The sequence below is a fragment of the Eublepharis macularius genome, chromosome 14 (genome assembly GCF_028583425.1).
Source record: "Eublepharis macularius isolate TG4126 chromosome 14, MPM_Emac_v1.0, whole genome shotgun sequence".
In the NCBI taxonomy this organism is placed as follows: Eukaryota; Metazoa; Chordata; class Lepidosauria; order Squamata; family Eublepharidae; genus Eublepharis; species Eublepharis macularius.
This window is the reverse complement of record NC_072803.1, coordinates 10270191-10282809: the sequence shown is the minus strand read 5'-3', so window position 1 is coordinate 10282809 and position 12619 is coordinate 10270191.

The following is a 12619-nucleotide window of genomic DNA, read 5'->3' as shown; positions in this document are numbered from 1 at the left end:
TAAAGCACTGCAGAAGACTCATCTTGATGTGAGATTGTATGATCACCAATCCCTCTTGTGTGTGATGTTTTACTAACGCATAGAAGTGCATGTATGTATCAGTGAAACGTCACACAAAAGTATAGCTGAGATGGCCAAACTTACAGCGTTAATCACAGAGAAAACACTCTCTATATTCATGGCAAATTGGAAACCCTTTATCGACTATCTGTGAGAGATAAAAAAATGAATTAATGATTTGTGGTTTTGATTTTTAAGAATAAGGATCTGGGATCTCAAGAAGGTAGTTGTGAATTTCCTGCATTGTGCAGGGGCTTGGACTAGATGATCCTTGGGGTCCCTTCCATCCCTATAATTCTATGATTCTATCACCTATTACCTGATCCTTTTAACTGGAGATGCTTGGGATTAAACCTGGAACCTTCCCCACATCAAGCAGATGTTATACCACTGAGGCATGGCTCCTCCCTATGGAGTGCCAATGAAGAGGTAAGACTCCCATCTTGCCCAAGGTGGGAGGCTTGGTTGTCTGCCAATGGAGACATCAGAGAGAGGGTGAACAACACACACTGCCAGACAAAGGGAACTTTGACTCTTGAAAGTTCATACCAGGGCTTTTTTTCATCTGGAATGTGGTGGAACGGAATTCCAGCACCTCTTAAAAATGGTCACATGGCCAGTGGCCCCGGCCCCTGATCTCCAGATGGAGGGGAGTTGAGACTGCCCTCCGCACCACTGGCCATGTGACCATTTTCACAGAGGGCAATTTAAACTTTAAAAAACTCTTCCCTTGTTCCAGCTGACCCCCAAGTGATGTCATTGTGCAGTCCTGAATTCCACCACTGAGTTCCACCACCTCTTTTCCCAGAAAAAAAGCCCTGGTTCATACCATGGAAATCTAGTTAGGTGGGTAGCCATATTGATAGGCAGCAAAACAGCAGAATTTTCATCCAGTGGCACCTCAGGGCCAAGCTACACATGACGAATGACCAGGGCCGGTGCCAGAGGTTTTGGCGCCCGCAGCGGCGTGTGCGCGCGGGCGCGCCACGGACTGCGTGATGACGTCATTGCAGACATCATCACGCGCCGCAGGGGGGCTGGGCGGCGTGTGGAGGACCGCCGAGCGCAGAAGCTGCGAGCTGCTGCTGGAGCGGCGCGCGGAGGCTGCTCCATACGCCGCCCCAGCAGCAGCTCACGGCTTCTGCGCCCAGCTGGGGCGGAGGAGTGCACAGCAGAGCTGGGGTGGCTGGCTGCAGCAGTAGCTGCAGCCAGCCAGCCAGCCCCGTGCTGCCGCCTCCACATGCCCCAGCCGAGCGCAGAAGCTGCGAGCCGGGGCTGGGGCGGCGCACAGAGGCTGCTCCGTGCGCCACCCCAGCAGCAGCTCATGGCTTCTGCGCCCGGCTAGGGCGGAGGAGCACGCAACGGAGCCAGCCAGCCCCGTGCTTCCGCCGCCGCCGCCCCCCACACGCCCCAGCCGGGAGCAGAAGCTGCGAGCCGCTGCTGGGGCGGTGCGTGGAGGCTGCGCCCGGCTGGGAAGTGTGGCGGCGGCAGCGGGGCTCAAGCGGCGCACAGAGGCTGCGCCCGGCTGGGGTGTGTGGCAGCGGTCGTGGCAGCAAGGGGCTGGCTGACTGGCTGCAGCAGTAGCTGCAGCCAAGTCATGCCAGCTTCGCTGCGCGCGTCTCCACCCCCCAACACCCCTTCCAGCGCCCCTCCAGTGCCCGCGCGCCCGAGGCCACCACCTACCTGGCCTCCATGGGCGCGCCGGCCCTGCGAATGACACTTGAACGGCAAGTGGATTGAGTGCAGGGCAAGTGAACAGGGAGAAATACACTTGCCGTTCAAGTGTCATTCATCATGTGTAGCTTGGCCCTTAGAGACCAACATTATTTTCTGAGTATAACCTTTCAAGAGTCAGAAAGGGAGCTCTGATTCTCAAAAACTCTCTGAAAATCTTGCCTGTCTCTAAGGTGCCACTAGATGAAAACCAAGGAAATTGTGTTGGTCTTTAAGGTGCTATTGGACCCAGATCTTTCCCTTCAACTGCAGACCTATGCAGCTACCCACCTGAGAGTGACCCCACTGTAATTACTCCAGAATAAATTGGGATAATGCAAAAATGTTCATAATAATCCAATAAGGTTAATATCCTAATTGTCTGAAATGGTACTGCTTGGACTGATGGAAACTGTGGGCGCAAGGCAGAACTCTCAAGGACTGGGTAGAGGCATCAGAGGCTAATACCTTGAAGCCAGACATTCTGGCTAGAGCTGATGACAGCCAGACAGCAAAGGTAAGAGGCAAAGCAAGATGTCACCGAGATACAAAATGAACAGGACCATGGACAGCTCCTGGGCAGCCTGCCTGTTCCATCCAGTGATTTTCAAAGTGCTATTTATACTGTGCCACAGACCTTGGTTACCTTCAGAGGAGGATTCGGGGCCTCTCGGGCATTACAAGATCTCCGACCCCAGGTCTTGCAGGCCACTGGTAATATAGATACAAAACGTTCGATAAATTAATGAGATAGATAATCTGCTTTATCTTCAAACCGCTTCTTTTGCATAGGAGCTGGCTCCAGTGGACAGAAAACCACTTCTGACCTGATCATGGAGACGGTGCTATCCTAAACAGAGTTACACCATTCCAAGTCTGCTAAAGTAAACGACCTTGGAAGGGTCTAACTCTGCTTAGGACTGCACTACCAAACACCCCTAAGTTTCCCCTCTCTTTGCAGTTTTAGCTGACGCTGCCAGAGGCAAAAGCCAGCAGCTGCTCTTTGTATCAATTGTTTCTCCACTTGCCATCTTTGGGCCTTTTTGTTTGCATTTGGAAGAGGAACAGCTGGGAAGAAGCTGGCAGGAAGGCTTTTCCATCAGGTTTCTATGGAAACGGTTAGCTCCCCAGCAGGTTCTCCCAGGGACGCAAGCTGTGGATGCCTCCTAGTAAATTGCTACGCTTGCACACTTTCCAACCATGTCCCTGGACACCAGCAGATCCCAGTAATGGTTTCCTAGGTGACCATTTGCTCCACTCAGCAGATAGCAATGGATGCATTAGCAATGCTAAGCTGTGCATTCCATCCAGGCGGGCTGCCAACAGTGAAATCCCATTGTAAGTGATAAGCACAACAATGCAGTTGGATTCCCAGTGGAAATAAATGCACATTCATCTGGGACAGGGACGACTTTGATACCAGAAGTACATGACACTTGGTTCTAATTGTTTAGCTGGTTGTTTCAAATCAGGATGTGATTTTTAGCCTCTCACTTCTGGGCCCCCTCGCAATGCTCAAGCAACTCTCTTCTCTGTTTCTTTCGCATCTCAAATGCCTCTTTGTCATTCCTTTACGCCACTCCCTTTCCTACCTTCCCTTTCCAAGGGCCCAGAGCTTTCCTGTCTCACAGGTTGGCTTGCAACCGTGTTCTCAAAGAAACATTTCTGAGAGAAACAACTGGCTCTTTGTACTGACGTATTTGTTCCATCTGCAAGAGAGTCCAACCTTTCCACGTTCACGCCCCATAAAAGCTTTTCTCAGCTAGAGCTTGGCTGAGCACTTGCAGGAAATAATTTATTACAGGAACTTTGGCCTCCTCTCTGAGCCATGAACAGATTCCTGATTTTAAAAATTGGTTCATGAGTTGAAGTCACTCCAGGAGTTCTTTATTCACACACACATCAGCCCCCCGGGTTGATCATGGATTACAGCTTTGACTTCACTTCCGACTGTTTCTGTTCATTATTCATAATATGTGATCGGTCCTCTGAGTCGAAAAGTCTGTTTTTATTCTTCTTCATCCGATGCATCCTTATGACATATTACATGAGCCAAGATACAGGAGCCAGTTGAGACAACCCAGTATTCCACACAGCACAAAAACACAAGTACTACAGGGATCAAGTTTTCTTGAAAGTGAGATTTCACTGTATTTTATTTATAGCCTGCCTTCAAGGAAGTTGTACGCCCAATCCTAAGTATGCTTACTCCAAGGTCAGGAAGCAGTTTTCCCCAGGCTGGTTTGGCTAGGGATCCTGATGGTGTTTTGCCATTGTCTGAACATGGAGTAGGGTTCACTGGGGGTGTGGTGGGGGAGATAGTTGTGGATTTCCTGCACTGTGCAGGGGGTTGGACTAGATGACCCTGGAGACCCCTTCCAACCCTATGATTCTATGATTCTAAAGCAGATCAGCTTCCATTAGACTATGTGCTTGGGATCCCATGTGGTTAGGATTGGGGTGAAATTATATATAATAATATTTGATTTATATAATACATTTATATAAATAAATACATATCTTTGGGTGGTTGATGACCAGTGTTTGGTATTAGAAACTTGACAATTTGGGGTCGGTTTCATTTTCTCAGCCATGCCGGACGCTCCTCTCGGCTGGTCCGGGAGGAAACGACCGGGCACCCTGACCGGACGGCTGATCTGCAAGGATTAGCCCCCAGGACTCCCAGGGAGGGAGCCAGGGTCCGGGACGCGGCGGGAAGAACTCCCCGAAATCAATGCGGGGAGGGAATTGCCCGTTTGTCCCTATGGAGGCCGGCAGATGTGCGCGGCGCCTCGAGTGCCGCCGGGCAACGAGAAACGGCAAGTAAAAGAAACAGGCGGAAGCCTGTAAACAAGCGAATCCCTTCTGTTCTACAAGCGTTTGTGAAGGAGAGGTTGATCTGAAGAAGACTCGCTCTTCCCCTTCGTGGAGTTCCAGAATTTTGTTGGTGCCCCCCCCCCCAAATGGCAGCAAAGAAGCAAAGTCCCGCTCTCGGTAAGTCAATCTCGGCCACCTTGCAGAAAGGGGAGTCGCTCGAAGAATTGGTGCGCAGGGCGGTGGTGGAAGCTATAAAACCCTTTGTTGACAAGCTGAACGAAACTGATCAAAGGGTGGGCTTAATTGAAAGCGAGGTGAAAACCATTAAGGCAGCAGCGGGGGGGGGGCAGAAAAGTCTGCTCTGGAAAGTGCGTCACTTGTGAAGGCTACAAAAAAGGAGTTGAAGTTGGTGGAGAACCAACTGATCGGGCTACAAGTGGAACGAACGCAGTCAATTTTGCGTCTCCAAAACGTGAAAGAGGAGGAAAATGAGGATCTGTGGGATTTGGTCTCGGAACTACTGGCGACACCCACGAGGACGACTAAAGAAGAGGTTAAAAGCGCCATTTTGGAGGTCCGTCGGGCTTCTTCAAAATATGCAACAAAGCGACAGTTGCCTCGTGAGATCATTATTGACTTTTCAACTAAAAAGATTCGGGACACCATCCTATATAACTCATACAATGCGGATTTGGACTTTATGGGTTTGAAAGTCAAGATTTTGAAGGACGTTCCATTTCTAGTCCGGAAACGGCGTTTTAAATATAAAAAGTTTGCAGCTCTTCTGAGGGACCATGGAATAAAGTACAAATGGTTATTCCCAGAAGGAATATGGTTCAGATATAAAGATCAGGCCTATAAGATATTATCAGAAGATCAACTAAAGGATTTTGAGAATAAAAACCCAGAATTCTGCTGCACCAAGAACGAAGAAAAGGAGGAGCCGGAGGGGGGGGGGGAAGAGGAGAGCATTGCAACAGCAGTTGCACAGAGAGAATTGCGTCCGGGACCCAGAAGGGGGAGGAAAGTTTAATCAGAATTTGAAATGTTTATTCTCTGTATGATTAACCACTCCATCATTATTCTATGGAGCTATTTTTGTATTATGACAGTATGAAGGGAAACATTGAAGTGTAGTGTTTAGTGTTTGTAGTTCATTCCCCCCCCCTTTTTCTTTTTCCACTCCCCTTTGTCCCTTCCCTCTTCCCTTTCCTTGTGATAGTCTGGTGTAGTGTTTTGTAGTTATGAAAAATAAAAAAAATTATAAAAAAAAAAAAGAAACTTGACAATTTGGGGTTGGGCCATGAAGACTTGCAGGGAGAGGTCATTTCTTTCTCCTTGTGTCCGCATTCCCCCAGTGTCTCCACCTTCCCTCTCCTATCTCCATGCTGTCTCCACCTCTGTTCCTCTCCCCTGTCAGTGCTCCATCTCAATGTTTTAATCCCAAATGGCCAAACACATCTCCATCACTGCTCGACATGTGTTCTGTTTCATGTGTATCCTTAGACATGTGCGTCTTGGTTTTGGATCACTTGGTTTTGGATCACTCTCCCAGAACTGCAACCAAGTCGGGGAGATTTACGCTCAGCTTCAGAGGAAAGCTTTTCCTACTTCTGCAGCCTGGCTAGCTTGGAAAAGACACACAATCACCATTTAGGGAAACTGTGTGGCTTAGCAAAGTAGTAAAGAGTCCAGTAGCACCTTTAAGACTAACCAACTTTATTGTAGCATAAGCTTTCGAGAGCCACAGATCTCTTTGTCAGATGCATCTATTTGCTACTACAGACTAACATGGCTAACTCCTCTGGATCTGTGTGGTTTAGGAATCTTTACCTGGACAGTGGGTAAGCAAGCTCAAAATGCCTCTAATAGGATACAAGTAACCACAAGACAGGCAGATCTTTTCAAGAACACAGTTTAGACTTTATTTAGGGAAAAGTAGGGGTGCAGGAATTTAAAGGAACATAAATGCAAGAGTAATAAAATGGTTGTGTTCAGAAGGACGTGCATATGAAGACTTAAGTGGGAGGAGGGAAAGAGGAAGTCAAGCTTCTGGCTGAGGAAGATTTCTGTGCTGGGATATGGCCTCAAGGGGGAAGGGGGCTAGTGAAGGATTTAAAGGCAAAGAAAGGAGAGTTTTGAGAGAAAAGAAATGAAATCCAAGTCCTGCAAAAGAGGAGTTTACCTATCCTCCATCTGCTGAGCTGGGTCCATTTAACTGAAGGGCAATGACCCAGAAATCCTCTGTTGTACATGACAACATAACATCTAGATTCCTACAATGCACTCTGTGTGGAGCTGCCCTTGTAGACTGTCTGGAAGCTATATCACTCCAGTTCCATCTACACTGGCTCCCAGTTTGCTTCCAGGCCCAATGGAAGGAGTGTGCTGGTATTAATCTTTAAAGTCCTATATGGCTTGAGGCCTGCATACCTTAAAGACTGTCTTCTCCCATATGAACCTACCTGCTCCCTTAGTTCATCTTCAGAGGCCCTGCTTCAGTTGCCCCCACCATCTGAGGCTACGTAGGTGACAACCTGAGAAACAGCCTTCTTGATCATGGAGCCAAACTTTGGGAGTACCTCTCCAGTGATATTTGTCTGTCTCTATTGGTTTCTTCTGCCAGCAGGTGAAGACTTCTTTGTTTCATTTGGCATATCCCCAATAACATTTCCTTCTAAGAGGTTCCTAATCTAGTACTCAATTTGGACTACCTAATTTCCCACCATAAATCCTAGCTCAGTGATGCAACTGCCTCCTCCACTCCCAAGACCTCCCCTTTATTACAGTCAGTGCTTCCTGGATGGGTCATATGGGTAATTCCAGCCAATTGGATCAATGATTGCCTTCACTCTGAACCAAATGAAAGATGAATGTAGAAGCTTTTTGCTGCTACTAAAAAAAAGTTAACAGTCCAATCCTATTAAAAATCAGGATCCGAGTGTAATACAGCCAAATGGAAAGTTATCTATAACCCTACTTTCTTTCCATCACATACACCCCCTGGAAGTCTTCTATCCAGGCACTGGATAGACTTGCTGGAACCATTACTTGGAAATAGCATGAATTAGATTACCGGGACTTCTTTTATATATGTGTGTGTGTATAGATATAGACATAGACATAGATATGAGTCTATGTAACAGACGATGCTGTTAATCTTGTTTTGACGGTACATTTTATGTGGTGAGTTCCTTTTAAGCTGTTACTTCCTCAAGCTACATAGTTTAATGGGACAATTAGGCAGTAGTTTTGAAATGCAGAGTAATTTGAGGTAAAATCTTTCAGCGTGAGACAGTCAGCTGTCTTCAAGTTGTGGTTTTTACACGAACATAAATTATAACATAAACAGACACTTGCTTGGATGGCCCCATTTCTTGGTTCCCTCACTTCCGTTAACAATCTCGGGGAAATACAGCTTTATATAACACCAAGACATGTCTTTTGCTTCCATTTATTCCTAACGTTTGCAGTATAGCTGGTTTGGTGGTTGGCAGCTTTGCCCTCTCCTCCTCAGTGGGGTTTATGTTTGTAACATTTTTTTCTTCTTTCGTTGCTTTTATGGTGCTGCCATTGACATTCTGAATTTATATAAACTTTTTATTGCTTGATGTGTATGTGGTGAATCCATTGTCAAATTAGGCTGAACTAAATGTTCATAGATACCACCTTGGACTTTGCTTGGAGAATCCATCCTACGGGAACAACCTCTCCTAAATGTGCATCCTTGATGCTCATCTTTAGGTAGCCACATGTTTGGTCAACCTGGGGGCCTAGGATTCCCAGATACAGACTTTGCAGTCAGCCACTGATAGCCGCACCCCCCATCACTCGGACACAAATTTATAAGCAAGAATACTGGAAGTCCCCCACAAAGTCAGGACTTACCCAACTATGTGGTTGAATCTGAGGGCCAAGCTACAAGTGACAAATGACACTTGAACGGTAAGTGGGTCGAGTGGAGAGCAAGTGGAGGGCAAGTGAACAGGGAGGAATATACTTGCTGTTCAAGTGTCATTTGTCACTTGTAGTTTGGCCCTGAGGTGCAGATAAATGAGGTCCATAAGTGGAAAGGGGGGAAATCTTAAAATGTTTCCCCCAAAGGAAGTCTGAAGCACATTCCTTAGAAATGGGAGTGGTGTTTCAGTTGCCTGGGAATTCTTTGCTTTAAAAGCGTATACACACCCCAGCCTTTTTCTTTTGCGCAAGAACTGGTGGTATGTCCTCGGGTTAACACACTTAGGTACTAACAACCACACAGTGTCTCTACCCAGCCCAGCTTATTGTGTCCAAAGGAAGTTCCAGTAAGATGGCCCCTCCTACATATGACATGTTAAAGAGAAAAGAATAAAGCTCCAAAATAATGATATAACAAACTGACACACAATGCATAAGTGCTGAAACTGGAGAGTGTGAATTAACAAAGAAGCAAAGAACCTAGACAGAAATAGCGAGGTCTGAGGATTCATATATGACAATCAATTGTAATTCTGTTCTTTATCCATACTCATTTCCCCGTCACAAAATGGGTAGTTTATTTTAGATATATTGAGAATCAAGAAATAGCACCTTTCCCCAATAAGAAACTATCAGGAGAATTTAAGTAAGCGAAATGAAGATGCCTGTAAAATGGAAGCCGGCCAGAACACCTAGGGCTCGAACGACTGCAAGTCTTTTGTTTTGTGACTCATCAGAAAGTGACGGACTGAAAACCTCACGACTCTTACCAACTTCAAGCTGGGTTATTGATATCGTACTGGCTCAGACAGAAGAACGCTGGCTATTTAGTTGCCAAGGACCAATTCCTGAAGCACCTAGGGGGTCCTTAGAGGTTTTCCATCAAACCACATGGATTCAACTTCTTGTATTGCTCTGCATAGTATTAAATATTTGTATGTGCAAAAGGAAAGAGTCCCATCACTTCTCCTTGAGAAGAAAAAGCTCACAGTGCAGCAAGAGGGGAAGGAGAGGAACTATACCTTGTTGTTATAAGAAAGATTATGTCACTGGCTCTGATGAAGGAAGAGACTGGAACGGACACTAAGGAGCATGTGTTTGGGGGGTTGGTTGAAGTACCAGCAAGTAGTGCTTAGTCAGATAGACATTAAGCATTCAAAAGAAAATTGATAGCCACTGAAGTCAGTGGATGCATATTGAGTTTTTCTTTCTCTTTTTATAAATTCAACGTGCCCTGACCTGGATAGCCTAGGCAAGCCTGATCTTGTTAGATCTTGGAGGCTAAGCAGGGTTGGCTTGGATGGGAGCCCATCAAAGAAATTCAGAGTTGCAATAGAGAGACAGGCAATGGCAAACCACCTCTGTTAGTCTCTTGCCTTGAAAACCCCGAGTAGGAGTCTCCATAAGTCAGCTATGACGTGACAACACTTTTTGCCACAACACCATGTTTAACTTACCCCGAGAGCACTAAAAAGCATGTTTTCTCCACCCTCCTCCTGCTGTGTCCTGTTTGATGCCTGGCCCACTGAGGATGAAGGCAGGGGTCTCTGGCAGGTAGCCAAGGTCATGCTAAGCCAGAGTTGACCTGCTTTGCAGGGCCTTGACAGCTAGAACTTTGCTGAAAGTTGTCCAAGAATTAGCACGAGTCTTGCTGAAGTGCTCTTGAGTCTTGAACCAGCAGTGGCTGAAAATCTGGAGTTATAAAGGAAACTGTGTTAGGTTCCCAAACCAGCCAGTGCTCAAAAAGTAGCATCTTTCCCACTTGTGCACAGGGCCGGATCGACTGGGGGCAGGGGGGGTAGTCTGCCCCCGGCACTGCCAAAGAGGGGGCACCAGGCGCAGCTGCCAACCCCGGGAGCTGCCAACCCCAGCAAGCCGGCTGCCCCCTGTCCTGCGGGGCAGGCGAATGGCGCGGGCGGCCTCCCAGCCACCCGCCTGCCTTTCGCCTGCCCCGCAGGACAGGGGGCAGCCGGCTTGCCGCAGGGTGGCACGCGCTGCCCTGCATGATGACATCATGGAAGTGATGTCATCACGCAGTTCTGGGAGCGCACGCGTGAGCGGCTAGTCTTCAGTTTCCCTGGGTGCTGGCAACCATAGATCCAGCGTGCTTGTGCATAATTACAAGAGGGACCAGCTTCAGCCCTCACTCTTTGGGATCCTGGGGGAGATTTTGGGGGACTGTTGCTAGAAAGGACCACCAAGGATGCTCCTGAACCATATGAGGCTCTGTATGTTGGAGGAGAACTGGTTCTGACAAAGACAGCAACACATCTTCCTCTGAAGATCCTGTGGGCAACGGTCCTAAAGTGTACTGAAGACGATAGTGGGTTCCCTTATGGAGTCTCCTCTTTCTTAGGAGCCCTCTGCTGAGGATGGGCTGGGGCAAGGATTATTATTGGGAAGGGGATTTCTTTTTCCAAAATTTGCTTTTTGATTTCTCGTACTCTCTTTTTTTCTCTTTTACTTTTTCATTAAATTTTTATTTCAGTTAATAAGCTCACAAACATAAAACATGCACTACAATCGTAGCCATCTAAATCATACAACTGCAATCACCCTCTTCTACAATCGTCTACAGTCATCTAAGTCATACATAAAACATAAACGCAATCCTCTAAATTATACAAAGGAAGCATAAAACAAACTACAAGAACTTAAGTCTTATAGTTATCAATTGAATCATATATCTGTGTAGAACTTGCACATATATGTTCTTAATTTTTCATTTCTATTTAAGTATCTTAATCTTTTGTGACTATCTTCATATCTAATAATGATTTTATTACAAACATATATTGCTAATCTCCTTTTCTTTTTCCTTCCTTTTTTCTTTTTTCCCCCTTTAACACTTTGTTTTAATTTAAATTTGAATTTATTCTTAATTATTCTTGATTTTTAGCTTATAGTCAAAATACTTTCCTTTTTTCTTGAAATTCTGAGATCAGTCTATTATGTATATGTTAGTTTTGCCATTGTTGCATATTTGCACAATTTATTCTTCCATTCCTTCAGATCTGGACATCTTTTTTCCTTTTAAAAGCAAGGTTTCTCTTTCATTTCCCTTCGAAAAGAAATCAAGGCCCCCCTTTTATTGTCACCCCGTCACCCATTGAGGTGTGGGGTCCCACAGGGGGCAATACTCTCCCCTTTACTGTTTAACATCTATATGTGCCCCCTTGCCCAGCTGGTGCAAAGTTTTGGGCTTGGGTGCCATCAATATGCAGATGACACCCAGCTGTATCTGATGATGGATGGCCGGCCCGGCTCAGCCCCAGATGTCCTGGAACATGCGTTTGCAGCCGTGACTGATTGGTTGAAACAGAGTCGACTGAAAATGAACCCAACAAATATGGAGGTCCTATATTTGAGCCATGGGGGACTGGATTCGGGACTCCGGCTCCGGACCCTCGACGGGGCACAGCTTGTACCTGTGCCAAGGGTTAAGAGCCTGGGGGTGATCCTAGATGCCTCCCTGAAAATGGAGGCACAGGTCACAGCGGTTGTCAGGTCTTCTTTTTTCCACCTGCGGCAGACCAGACAACTTGTCCCTTACCTGTCTACCTGTGACTTAACTACAGTGATCCAGGCAACGGTCATCTCTAGGTTGGATTACTGTAACTCGCTCTATGCGGGCCTACCCTTGTGCCTGACGCGAAGATTACAGCTGGTGCAAAATGCAGCAGTGCGCATCATTATGAAAGCACCAAATAGGGCGCATATTTCACCAGTATTGCGCGAGCTGCATTGGTTGCCAGTGGAGTATCGGATCAGGTTCAAGGTTTTGATATTGACCTATAAGGCCCTGTACATACTGGGGCCAGTGTACCTGAGGGACCGTCTCTCCCCATATATTCCCCAGAGGACTCTCCGATCAGGAGAAAAGAAATTGCTATCAGTCCCTGGCTCCAAGGAGGCCTGCCTGGCCTCGACTAGAGCAAGAGCTTTCTCAGTCCTGGCTCCTACCTGGTGGAACACTCTGTCTACCGAGACCAGGGCCCAGCAGGATCTACTATCTTTCTGCCAGGCTTGTAAGACAGAGTTGTTCCGCCAGGCTTATGGCTGAGGCTGGGCC